The sequence below is a fragment of the Artemia sp. Qi Xiang Cuo genome, chromosome 7 (assembly GCF_049724085.1).
Source record: "Artemia sp. Qi Xiang Cuo chromosome 7, ASM4972408v1, whole genome shotgun sequence".
Taxonomy (NCBI): Eukaryota; Metazoa; Arthropoda; class Branchiopoda; order Anostraca; family Artemiidae; genus Artemia; species Artemia sp. Qi Xiang Cuo.
In genome coordinates, this window is record NC_142800.1 from 78,705,330 (window position 1) to 78,719,519 (window position 14,190).

At 36.3% G+C, this 14,190-nt stretch overlaps 1 non-coding gene across 1 annotated transcript; it reads left to right on the plus strand.

The window, feature by feature from the left end:
- Positions 1-8,875: 8,875 nt before the first annotated feature.
- On the plus strand, positions 8,876-8,947 carry TRNAQ-CUG (transfer RNA glutamine (anticodon CUG)). Its single transcript has one exon. It is a non-coding gene; the product is annotated as a tRNA-Gln (tRNA).
- The last annotated feature ends 5,243 nt before the right edge of the window (positions 8,948-14,190 follow it).

Genomic DNA, 14,190 nt, shown 5'->3' on the forward strand with positions numbered 1-14,190 from the left:
AACAAATAGAATCAGACATGCAAACAGAGAAAGACAGGCACTTTAGATATATAAACCAACAAAGACAGATACTTGGATTTGGAAACACCAACCCAAGGAAATAAACAAATAGAACAAGACTTGCAAACATAGAAAGACAGGCAATTTAGATATATAAAACAACAAAGACAAATACTTGGTCTTGCCAACACCAACCCAGATTTGCAAACAAATAGAATCGGACATGCAAACAGAGAATTAAAGGCACTTTATACATACAAACCAACTAAGACAAATACTTGGACTTGCAAACACCAACCCAGACATGCACAGTAATAGAATCAGAAATGTAAAAAGAGTATCACATGAAGTTTAGATATGCAAAACAACAAAGGCAAATACTTGGACTTATAAAGATCAACCCACCCATGCAAACAAATAGAATCAGACATGCAAACAGAGAAAGACAGGCACTTTAGATATACAAACCAACAAAGACAAATACTTGGACTTGAAAACACCAACACAGACATGCAAACAAGTTGAAACAGACATGAAAACAGAGAAATACAGGCACTTTAGATATACAAGCCACAAACCAACAAAGACAAATGCTTGGACTTGCAATCACCAACCCAGACGTGCAAACAAATAGAATCAGACATGCAAACAGAGAAAGACAGGCACTTTAGATATACACACCGACAAACACAAATTATTGGAATTGCAAAGATCAACAAAGACATTCATACAAATAAAATCATACACGAAAATAGATAAAGACAGGCACCTTGGATATACAAACAAACAAACACAAATACTTTGACTTTCGAATACAAACCATAGGATACAAATAAATAGAAACAGACAAACAAACAGAGACAGACAGGCACTTTAAATATAAAAACCAACAAAGACAAAGTTTTGGACATTCAAAAACCAGACCAGCTATGCAAACAAATATATCCATCCACGCAAACAGAAAAAAATAGACCCTTTTTATATGCACAACGACACAGACATATAGTTTGACATGCAAACACCAGCACAGACATTCAATCTCATAGACTCAGACATTAACAGAGACAAAGACATGCACTTTAGATATACACACTAGCAAATACAAATACTTGGACTTGAAAACACCAACCCAGACATACAAACTAATAGAATCAGACATGCAAGCAGAGATATACCGACTCTTTAAATAGCAAAACCTTATCAGAATACTACTTTGACTTCGAACACCATCCCAGACATCCACACAAATAGAATTAGACATGCAGATAAACAAAGACAGGCACTTTAGATGTATAAATCAACAACGACATATACTTCGACTTGCAAACACCAACCCAGACATGCAAACAAATAGAATCAGACATGCAAACAGAGGAAGACAGTCACTTTAGATATACACACCAACAAAGACAAATTCTTTGACTTGCAAACACCACCCCAGACATGCAAACAAATAGAATCGGACCTGCAAACAAAGAAAGGCAGTCACTTTAGATATATAAACCAATAAAGACAGATACTTGGACTGGCAAACACCATCCCAGACATGAAAACAAATAGAATCAGACATGCAAACAGAGAAAGACAGGCACTTTAGATATACGAACCAACAAAGACAAATACTTGGAATTGCAAACACCAAACCAGACATTAAAACAAATTGAATCAGATATGCAAACAGAGAAAATCAGTCCCTTTAGATATATAAATCAACAAAGACAATTTCTTTGACTTGCAAACACTTACACCGAAATTAAATAAAATATATTTGGAAATTCAAACATATATAATGGCACTCTAGACATAAGACCAGACAAATAGAACTAATTGGACTTGAAAACACAAACACTGACATACACACAAATAGAATCAGACATGCAAACAGTGAAAGACAGGCACTTTAGATATACACAACGACAAAGAAAAATTCTTTGACTTGCAAACAGAAACCCACACATGCAAACAAATAGAATCAAACATTCAAACAGAGAAAGATAGGCACTTTAGATATACAAACCAACATAGACATATACTTTTACTTTCAAACACCATCCCAGACATTTAAAAAAAAAGAAACATACATTCAAAAAAAGATTTACATTAAATTTAGAGAAACAAACCAACAAACAAAAATATATGTACTTGCAAACACCAGCCCAGACATACACGCAAATTTAATCAGACATGCAAAAAGAGAAATAAACACTATTTAGATATAAAAACATACAAATACACATACTTGGACTTGCAAAAACCAACCCAGACATGCAAACAAATTGAATCAGACATGCAAACAGAGAAAGATAGTCACTAAATATGTACACATCATCAAAGACAACTGCTTCGACTTGCAAACACCAACACAGACATGAAAACAAATAGAATCAGACATACAAACAGAGAAAGATAGTAACTTTAGATATACAAACTAACAAATTCAAACACTTGGACTTGCAAAAACCAGCCCAGACATTCAAACAAATATAATCAGACATGCAAACACAGACAGGCAGGCACTTTAGATATAGAAACCTCTAAAGACGGATACTTTGACTTGCAAACACCAAACCAGACATTAAAACAAATAGAATAAGACATGCAAAAAGAGAAATACAGGCACTTTAGATATACGAACCAACAAAGACAAATACTTGGACTTGCAAACACCAACCCAGACATGCAAACAAATAGAATCAGATATGCAAACAGAGAAAGAAAGGCACTTTAGATATATAAACCAACAAAGACAAATACTTGGACTTGCGAACACCATCCCAGACATGCAAAAAAATAGAATCAGGCATGCAAAGAGAGAAAGACATGCACTTTAGATATACAAACCAACAAAGACAAATACTTGGACTTGCAAACACCAACCCAGACATGCAAACAAATATAATGAGACATGCAAACAGGGAAAGACAGGCACTTTAGATATACAAAACGACAAAGAAAAATTCTTGGACTTGCAAACATCAACCCAGACATGCAAAAAAATAGAATCAAACTTGTAAAGAGAGAAAGACATACACTTTAGATATACAAGCCAACAAATACAAATACTTGGACTTGCAAACACCAACACAGACATGCACACAAATAGAATAAGACATGCAAACAGATAAAAACAGGCCCTTTAGATATACAAACCAACAAAGACAAATACTTGGACTTGCAAACACCAACCCAGACATGCAAACAAATAGAATCAGAAATTCAAACAGAGAAAGGCAGGCCCTTTAGATATACAAACCAACAATGACAAATACTTGGACTTTCAACCACCAACCCAGACATGCAAACAAATAGAATCATACAGACAAACAGAGAAATACAGGCACTTTAGATATACAAAGAAACAAATACAAATACTTGGACTTTCAAACACCAACCCAGACATGCAAACAAAGAGAATCTGACATACAAAGAGAGACAGATATGCACTTTAGATATACAAACCAACAAAGACAGATACTTGGACTTGAAAACACCAACCCAGACATGCAAACAAATAGAATCAGACACACAAACAGAGAAAGAAAGTCACTATAGATATAAAAAGCAACAAAAACAAATACTTGGACTTGCAAACACCCTACCAGACATTCAAAAAAATAGTATCAGACATACCAACAGAGATAGAGAGTCACTTTATATATACAAAACAACAAAGACATATACTTGGACTTACATACACCAACCCAGACATGCAAACAAATAGAATCAGTCATGCAGAAAGAGAAAGACAGGCACTTTAATTATACAAACCAACAAAGACAAAGACTTTGACTTAAAATCTACAGCAAAGATATGCAAATAAATACGGTCAGAATTGCAAATTAATAAACCCCTGAACGTTCTATATTTAAAAAACAAACGAATATTTCAATGACGTACAAACACCAACCCAAATCTAAACACACATAGGTGATTACTAGTAAAAACATAATGTCAAGAACTTAGATCTTCCCAGCAAAAACGACACACACATGGACTTGCAAACCCCAACCCAGACATGCAAACAAATAGAATCAGACATGCAAACAGAGAAAGACCTTTGCTTTATATATAAAAAGCGATAAAGACAAATTCTTGGTATTGCAAACACCAACCCAGATATGCAAACAGATAGAACTAAACATTCAAACAGAGAAAGACAGGCACTTTAGATATACAAACCAACAAAGACAAATACTTGGACTTTCAAACATCCATCCCAGACATTCAAACAAATAGAATCAGACATTCAAACAGAGAAAGACAGGCAGTTTAGATTTACAAAACAACAAAGACAAATAATCGGAATTGCAAAAAGAAATCCAGACATGCAAGACGTGCATTCAGGGTTAAATCTTCACATCAGTTACGTAAACCAACAAAGATGAATTCAGGGTTTTGCAAACACCAACGCTGATAAACAAAAAAATAGAATAAGAAATGCCCAAAGGAAAATACAGGCGCTTTAGATATACAAACCAACAACGGCAAATACTTGGGCTAGAAAAAACCAACCCAGACATGCAAACAAATAGAATCAGACATGCAAACAGAGAAAGACAGGCACTTTAGATATGCAAACCAACAAAGGCAAACAGCTGGACATACAAAAATCAACCCAGACATGCAAAAAAATAGAATCAGACGTACAAAAAGAGAAAGACATACACTCTAAATACACAAATAAATAAAGACCAATGCTTGAACTTACAAAAGCCAAACCAGACATGTCAACAAATGGACTCAGACATGCAAACAGAGAAAGACAGGAACTTTAGATATACAAACGAATACAGCCAAATACTTGGACTTGCAAACACCAACCCAGACATGCATACAAATAAAATTAGACATGCAAACAGAGAAAGACATGAACTTTGGATATGCAAAGCAACAAAGACAAATACTTGGACTTGCAAACACCAGCCCCGACATGCAAACAAATAGAAACAGACATGCGAACAGAGAAATACAGGCACTTTAGATACACAAACCAACAAAGACAAATACTTGTACTTGCAAACACCAACCCAGACATGCAAACAAATAGAAACAGACATGCAAACAGAGAAATATATGAACTTTATATACGAGAGGCTCCAACTGAAAAGTCTTGGACTTGCAATCACCAATCCATACACGCCCAGACATATATTCAGACCTACAAATAGATACAGATAGAAAATGTAGACAATTAAACCAACAAATACAAATTCTTGGACTTGAAAACACCAACCCAGACATACAAATAAATAGAATCAGACATGCAAATAGAGAAAGACAGTCACTTTAGATATACAAACCATCAAAGACAAATACTTTGACTTGCAAACACCAATCCCAGACATGAAAACAAATAGAATCATACATGCAAACAGAGAAGGACAGGCACTTTAGATATACAAACCAACAAAGACAAATAATTGGACTTGCAAACACCAACCCAGACATGCAAACAAATTGATTCAAAAGTATTTTAAAAAATGTGGGGACCCGGGGGCACTTGGGGGGCTGGGGGGCATCTGGGGGCTCGGGGGGCCTTGGGGGGAGCTTGGGGGCCCTTTGGGTTAGGGGACCTCACAACATTGTTCAAATAGAACTTGTGTATTATAGCGACCACAGAGTTTCATCCTCAAATCATCTTCTAAATCATCTTCTAAAATCATCTTCTAAAATGCCTCAAACGGTTTCGCTTAAATCATCTTCTAAAATGTCTCAAAACAGTTTCGCCCAAATAATCCCTAAACGTAATTTCTGCGTGTTCCTTTGTATCGGCATCCCTGCGCTGTCACATTTGAAATTCCTAGGAAACCATTTCCCGCGTTAATCTCTTCATCTCATAGATGTTCCTAGCTACATTATTATGGTTTCGATAGAATATTAATTTATCTCTGTGACCTAAAGATTGGTAAAGCCTTATTTAAAAAGGATTTTTCTATCTCTTTAGACTCCCGCATAATTCCGAGATAACAAGTGATGTCATTTCTAATTCTCCTTTCGAGAATCAATAATTCCCCTTAGAAACAACTAATTAATTCCCCTCGAGTCGATCAATACATTTCCCTCGATTATGCAAATCAATTTCTCGGAAATCCACTTGTCCTAGTCGAGTCCTAGATCAATACATCTCTCCCCCGTTAATACGCATGTGCAAACTTCACTTCGGAGACAATGCACTTGGAAACAACAAATAAATCGGCCTTGTAAAAGGTGTCATTGACCCCATTAGACACGATCGATAATCCTTGAATAAATTATAACCTGTCAGCGTTAGACTCAATTATAGATGGCAGCATGGTGTTCGTCCAGTATTCATTATGGCCTTTCTACTTCGTTAAAACAGTTTATAAACTACGTTTTATTAAAACAGTTTATTGTATATTTTAAAAAAAAAAAATAACAGTGTATTGTCAGTTTGATATACATATTCTGATATCTATTCCTTGTAGTCTTAATACTTCTTTATTTGTTAAAGTAAAAAAGTGACAACATTTAAAATGTATTTTTTTTTCAGTAAAGTGCAAATTATGCATATATGGGGGGAAGAAACTAACGAAAAAACCGATGTGTTCTCTAATTTTACACAGCGTGAACTTGAGTGAGTGGCGCATAATACACAAGAACCGAAATTCCTTCCCCCTACGAAAAAAAAACTCAAATCAAATTCTCAAATTTGGAAAGTCTTATTGTCCATGGGGGGTATTTTCCGGGGGAGGGGTATTTTCCGGGGGGGGGGGTAGTTTTCATGGGGGGAGGGGTATTTTCCGCGGGGGGGGGGGGTAATTTCTGGGGGGTATTTTCCGGGGAGGATTTTCGACGGGGGGTTTTCTGGGAGGTAATGGCAGGGGGGTAAACGCCGGCCACCCTTTTTTTGCCCCTTCACCCCCAAAAAACTAAAGTTTAAATCTTTGTTACGGAGTGAGCAATACCTCACAAGGCAGCGAAAACCTGTTTTTCGTAAAGCATCTTTGAGATTTTGATGCGGTCTTTCTCGCGTGTTTACCGGATTCTTAATAAGTATCAAGAAAAACTACGATGTAGGTACATTTTTATTGCATATATAATATATATTGAGGTAATTAGGTTAGGTATTTATCCTAATGCGTTCTGTGCGGCCTGATTTCCATAATACTCTGTTGTTGTAGTTTCTATTGTTTCTAAAGTATTATATTTTCATCATATTTTGGTACATTTCCTTAGGATTAACGTAACTTTACTTCTTGGGTGGGGTCGGGACAATACGTAAGTACCCAACAGACAAGATTTCTACAAACCTCTCGACCAGACTTTAAATCATAATATTGAGTTTATTCAGTAGGCTGCTAATCGGACTAAACCTCTTGCAAAATGTTACGCCCCTCCATGACTCTGATGTGCAATTTAAGTCCCTCTTTATGTCTCACTAAAAAGGTTGGCGAGAATCCTCGTACTGAACCCCAAACCCAGGGGCGAATCTCCAGCATTTTCATTTGGGGGGGGGGCAAGAGTGGTCCATATCCGCATAGTCAAGGGACAAGGAATATATAATATTTTTTTTTGGTACTGGTGCATTATATCCTACACACGAAAGAAGTCAAGTTTGGTTAATGCTAATGAAATAAAATAAATTAGGATGAAAATATACTAGTTTAGAACCAATTTTGGGCTATATATTTGCACATTAGGGGGGGGGGGAAGCATAGCTTATATTAAAACTATAACCTGACCTAGGAAGCTTTCCCCCCCCCCCCTAAACACCAAAAAAAAAAACGCAATGAGAAATTACGCTTTACAATCAATTTACATAGCTAATACCCGTTTGACGGGTCTTCATGTCTGGTTTCCTTTTAGAGTCTATAGTAATGTGTAGGATATAATGCACCAGTACCTTTTTTCTCCACATTATTGAGGGGGGGATTCCCCCCTCCCCTGCCAAACGACGCCCCTGCCCAGGCACGTACGCAGGCAACTAAATCTAACGGCAAACAAGCTATGTATTTGAAATCAAACAACAACAAGAAATGCATGGAAATTATATAATTTGGACTGTAATATTTGACCGTTTGAGAAGGGCGGGGGGTAAAAGTATTTTATAATTTTTAAAAGTTTTTTTTTCAAAAATTTATAGTGTTTCGCAGGCAAGAAGTACTACATTTGGGGTAAATTTTTCGCAGTTCATATTATTGACTTACGAATAAAGTAAACATACCACTCGATGTCTTTTTTTATGCTCTTTCCAAATATAATAATCATTTTTGTTGGAAATGAATTTTACCCCCAACCCTCTATATACCAATTTAGGGTATATGAAGGGGGGTGGTGGTCTTAAATTTTTGTTTCTGATGCAAATGAGAGGTAAGTTTAAACTTTACCCCCACCCCTCCCCCCCTAATGTGCAAATATATACCCTGAATTGGTATATATAGGCATTAACGCCCATAAACTGAATTGCAGGGGGGGGACAAACCTGGTCTAATTGGCACTTTTAATGCTATATAATAGAAATCTCAGAACAAAAATATACAACTAAGGCAGCATCATTCAGCCAGGGGGGGGGGGCGGGTGCCCTCCCCATACCCCCCGTCTGGGCGCCCATGTATATAGGGGTGGGGGTGAAATTCATTTCCAACAAAAATGATTAGGCCTATTTTGTTTGGAAATAGCATAGAAAAAGGCATCGAGTGGTATGTTTACTTTATTCGTAATTCAGTAATATGAGAAAAATTTACCACATTTGGAGCAAACAGCACTAAATGATAACTTGAATGTTGCATTTATACGTCAATTATTGAATTAGTGAAAAGCTAACTTCCTGCTAAATCTAAATCTTGTGTCGAGCCTCGAGGATCAGCCTTATCAAATCTTTATATAACAATTTAAAACAAATCTCTTTCTACAGGGTTCCATGGTGTAATGGTTAGCACTCAGGACTCTGAATCCTGCGATCCGAGTTCAAATCTCGGTGGAACCTATTTTGTAAGTTGTAGCTTAAAAGTATATTTAGAATTTTTGTTTTCATTCGTTTTTATTTCAAGATATATACGTCAATTATTGAATTAGTGAAAAGCTAACTTCCTGCTAAATCTAAATCTTGTGTCGAGCCTCGAGGATCAGCCTTATCTTTCGTTTTCGTGATCACATCAGCGTTTTCATTCGTTTTTATTTCAAGATTAAATAAAAAAAAAAAAAGTTTTTTTAACTGAAAGTAAGGAAGGACAATAAAACTTAAAACAAACAGAAATTATTCCGTATATGAAAGGGGCTGTCCCCTCCTTAACGCCTCGCTCTTTACGCTCAAGTTTTTCATTGTTTAAAAAAAATAGAGTTGTGAGAAAGTCAAACTTTAGCGTAAAGAGAGAGGCGTCGAGGAGGGGACAGCCCCTTTCATATACGGAATAATTTCTGTTCGTTTTAAGTTTTAACGTCGTTCCTTACTTTAAGTTAAAAAAACTTGTTTTTTTTTATTTAATTTTTGAATGTTTTTGAATTAATGCAGGTTTTGATTTTGGTTCACCGTACATGGATAATAAAACAAAATTTGAATTTTAATTCTCCTTTTATTTGGTTAAATGGCATTCTCGAAACCTGTTTAATTTTATTTAGTAACGTTTTTATTAGTAATTATTTGAAAAAACTACGTTGTCTAAAGAGTTAAAGAGGCTGAGTTACAAGGTCGAACCTTAAAACGTACAGGGATTAGGAGGCACAGTTGGGGGGCTGCCGCCCCCCAAACCCCCCACTGTCGCATCCATTAAATAAAAAAAAAAAATTTCTTTAAACTGAAAGTAAGGAGCGACATTAAAACTTAAAACGAACAGAAATTATTCCGTATATGAAAGAGGCTGTGCCCTCCTCAACGCCTCGCTCTTTACGCTAAAGTTTTTATTGTTTAAAAAAAGAGTTGTGAGAAAGTCAAACTTTAGCGTAAAGAGCGAGGCGTTGAGGAGGGCACAGCCTCTTTCATATACGGAATAATTTCTGTTCGTTTTAAGTTTTAATGTCGCTCCTTACTTTCAGTTTAAAGAAATTTTTTTTATATTTAAAGGCTGCGAAAGCGGGGTTTGGGGCGGCAGCCCCCCAACTGTGCCTCCTAATCCCTGTACGTTTTAAGGTTCGACCTTGTAACTCAGCCTCTTTAACTCTTTAGAAAACGTAGTTTTTTTCAAATAATTTCTGCACGTTTTTGTACAGTTTATTACTTATTATTGCTTGACTAACTGTTAGCTGATCGTGTCAGGAGTTAAAGTTGGGGGGCTGCCGCCCCCAAACCCCCGCTCTTGAACATTCTTGTGTTAAGGCTTTTAATTCCTGAATACTCAAATCACGTCGTACAGGGTGCCTCCTAATCCCTGTACGTTTTAAGGTTCGAACTTGTGACTCAGCCTCTTTAACAGCCCCCCAACTGTGCCTCCTAATCCCTGTACGTTTTAAGGGTCGACCTTGTAACTCAGCCTCTTTAACTCTTTAGAAAACGTAATTTTTTTCAAATAATTTAAAAAAGAAACTGAGTTTCTTTTCAAAGTATATAAAAGAGTTGCTCTGAGGGTGACTCGAACCCGAGTTTTCCGCCTGAAATTCTCAAGTCTCAGCCGCTGGACTATACAAACACAATAGTAATTGTTGTTTAGCAAATAGAAGGTATTTTCGACGCAAGCAAATTCCCAAAAATCTTGATATGTGGTTTTTGGAAAACAGGGAAGGAGTGATCAGATTGAGCTGAAATTTCGACGATAAGCTCCCAGGCCCCAGGAAAGCTTATCCTCTAAATTTCAGCCCGATCAGACAACGTTAAAGGGGGGTTGTGGAGGGAAAAATTAACATGGGCTAATATAGGAAAACGAGGTTTTTCGTAAATGTAAATTCGGGGGATAATTTTTTCGGTCTGAAAATATCAAAAGGCCCTAACAGGTCGAATTCTGCTTCGAATGAGTCCTCATTCAACCGGATCCGTTGCCAACTGTGGCCTGTAGGCGTGGCTAAGAAAAAAAAAAGAGATGAATTTTAAGTGGCTATATTTGGTTTTTTGAAAACAGGGAAGGAGTGATCGGATTGAGCTGAAATTTCGAGGATAAGCTCCCGGGCCCTAGGAAAGCTTAACCTCTAAATTTCAGCCCAATCGGACAACGTTAAGGGGGGCTGTGGTGGGAGGGTCCAAACTTCCGGCCCAGTTTACCCCATGAAGATAAAGTCGGAGGAGGATGAAATTTTGCAAGTTTCTTAGTTTGAGCTTGGGCTACAAAATGCAATTACCGCCGTCTCTCTGCGACCTCTAGGACCTGAAATCGCTTAACATTGTGGTGGGTCGCCTCTTTATAGAGGCACAAGTGTGCCTCCTTGATAAATAAAACTCAACTTACGAATTAACTTACGTAACGAACATCTATATTCTTATATTTTTAATACGTATATTAGAGGATTCGCCCCCTAGTCAATACCTTGCTCTTTAAGCTAAAGTTCGAAATTTGTTCCAATTCTTTAAAAATGACCTCTTAATCACAAATGCCGTTAATTAGAATAAATAGCTCTTATGAAAGTACTAAATAATCTTTGGCTTAAAGAGCGAGGTATTGACTAGGGGGTGAACCCAATCATATACGTAATGTTTTCTGTCGTTTTAAGTTTTGATGCTGCTCCTTACTTTCAGTTAAAATAATTGTTTTTTATATATATAATTTCTGATCTTTATTTAAAAAATGCTGGGAAATCCGACGCCCCCTTCATAGCAATGTCTCTTCTCCCATGAAAACTTCCTTCATGGTAAGATCCTCCCACATAACCCCCGATCCACTCCCCCCCACTACCAGAAAAAATCCCCTCTGAAAACAGATGTATACTTCCAAGTAACCACTGTTTTATGTTAAAATTGGGTAAAGTTCATAACTTTCAGGCCCCCCCCCGGGGACTTCGGTGGGATTAAGTCATCCTAAAAGACGTTTTTATCATATTTTCGACCATGTTGAACAAAATGGCTGTCTCAAAATTTTGATCGGGTGACTTTGGGAAAAAAATGAGCGTGGGAGGGGGCCTAGTTGCCCTCCTTTTTGTTTGGTCACTTTAAAAGGGCACTAGAACTTTTAGTTTCCGTTCGAATGAGCCCTCCCACGATATTCGAGGACCACTGGGTCAATACGATCACCCCTGGGAAAAAAAAAACAACAACAAACAAACAAACAAATAAAAACGCATCCGTGATCTTTTTTCTGGCAAAAAATGCAAAATTCCACATTTTTGCAGATAGGAGCTTGAAACCTCTGCAGTGGGATTCTCTGATACGCTGAATATGATGGTGTGATTTTCATTAAGTTTTAATAAATTTTAGGGGGTTTTTCCACCTTTTTTTGAAAATCAGCCAAATTTTCTCAGGTGCGTAACTTTTGATAGGTAGGACTAAACTTGATGAAACTTATATATTTGAAATCAGCATAAAAATCTGATTCTTTTGATGTAGGATATCTATTGGTATCAAAATTTCATTTTCTAGTTTCGGTTACCATTGAGCCGGGTCGCTCCTTAATTACAGTTCGTTTCCACGAACTGTTTGATAAGTTTCATTGATAATAAGTAAATGACAAATAAATCAATAGCTTTAATCCCAACTAAGGGTTCAATAAATTTAAAAGTATTTGTGTTAAAGTATTTCAAGAAATTTCAAGGGCACTCGTCTTATTAAAAAAGGTTAGTGTAAGTGACTTTTGTTTTATTCAACAAACAGGAAAAAATCACTTCAGTCATGACTTTCGCCTTTCCAGAGAAATATTGCTAAAAAAGTTTTCGAAATTATCAACAAATAATGCAGTAATACCTTCGTCAATTTTTGGACCAGGTGTGGTTAATTTTTAATCAAGAACTTTTACGATGCAAGAACAATCAGTGCTTGAAAAGCGTCTAAAATTTTGTGTTAAACCGGATAAAGTTCCAGTTGAAGTCCTTATCTCTTCAATATTAACATCTTTGCATAAAAACACAAATCTAATAATTGATGTTAGCTTAGTAAGAGGTTCTACCGTAAAAGCCCTGTCTACTTTTGTATTGAAACCGGAATTTCTTAGTACGACCATCAAAGACATAAGAAGTCTTAACAGATTAAAAAAGGATGGTTCAATTACCATTACAAAAGCAGATAAGGGAAACACTTTAGTTGCGATAAATACTGAGGACTGAGGATTAAAATTAAAAGGTTTACTAAATGATGAAAAAACATACAAGACGCTATCGTATAATCCAACAGACTCTTTTACAAATAAGTTTAAGAACGAATTATAGTGCTTAAAGGATGAAGGAAAAATTACACCTCAACTTTATTACAAATGCCAGCCACGCAGTTCCTTGTGCCCTAAGTTATATGGACTTCCCAAAATTCATAAGCCTAACCTACCATTACGACCAATTGTGTCAAGTACAAGGTCACCAACAAGTGTTTTGAGCAAACTTGAGTTAGTGTCAATCTGTAAACCCCATTTGTCTACACAAATTTCTTATATTAAGAATTCTTCGAATTTGGTTGAAAAACTGAAAAAAGTAGAAATTTCTTCGAATTCTTTGCTTTCAAGCTTCGACATTGCATCAATGTACACAAATATTGGAGTAGAAGCAGCCGAAACTCTTCTAGAAGGAAATCTGTTAAGAAATTTGGATTTGATTAGTGGCAAAACAGATTTGGAAGTTTCTGTAATTATGTATTTAGTAAGGTTGTGCAATAAGTTCTCTTATTTTTTTTCAATTTAGAGGGGTTTATTTCGAACAAATAAATGGTTTACCTATGGGGGCCCCTTTATCCCCTTTATTAGCTAATATTGCTTAGTTTTAGCTAATATTGCTTTATTAGCTAATATTAGCTAATATTGAGAATATTGAAACAATTGCGTTAGATTCATATTTTTTAAAACATATTTTCTGGGGCCAGTATATGGATGATATTATTTTAGTATGGGATTATGGGGAGGAGGAATTAAAAGGATTTTTGGAACATCTTAATTGTTTGGGGGGGGGGATTTAAAGTTTACTGTTGAATTGGAAGAGAATGGGAAACTTCCTTTTCTTGATGTTCTTCAGTAGTATGTTAACTTATACTTTGCTCACGGGTATAGCAATTCCCATGTTATTTGCTCACGGGTATAGCAATTCCCATGGCACCTTTCCAAGGCAGATTACCAGACTGGTTATTTGGCAGTGTATAATGTAGTCAAACATGTTTTGAGAGTATGGTCGTAATAA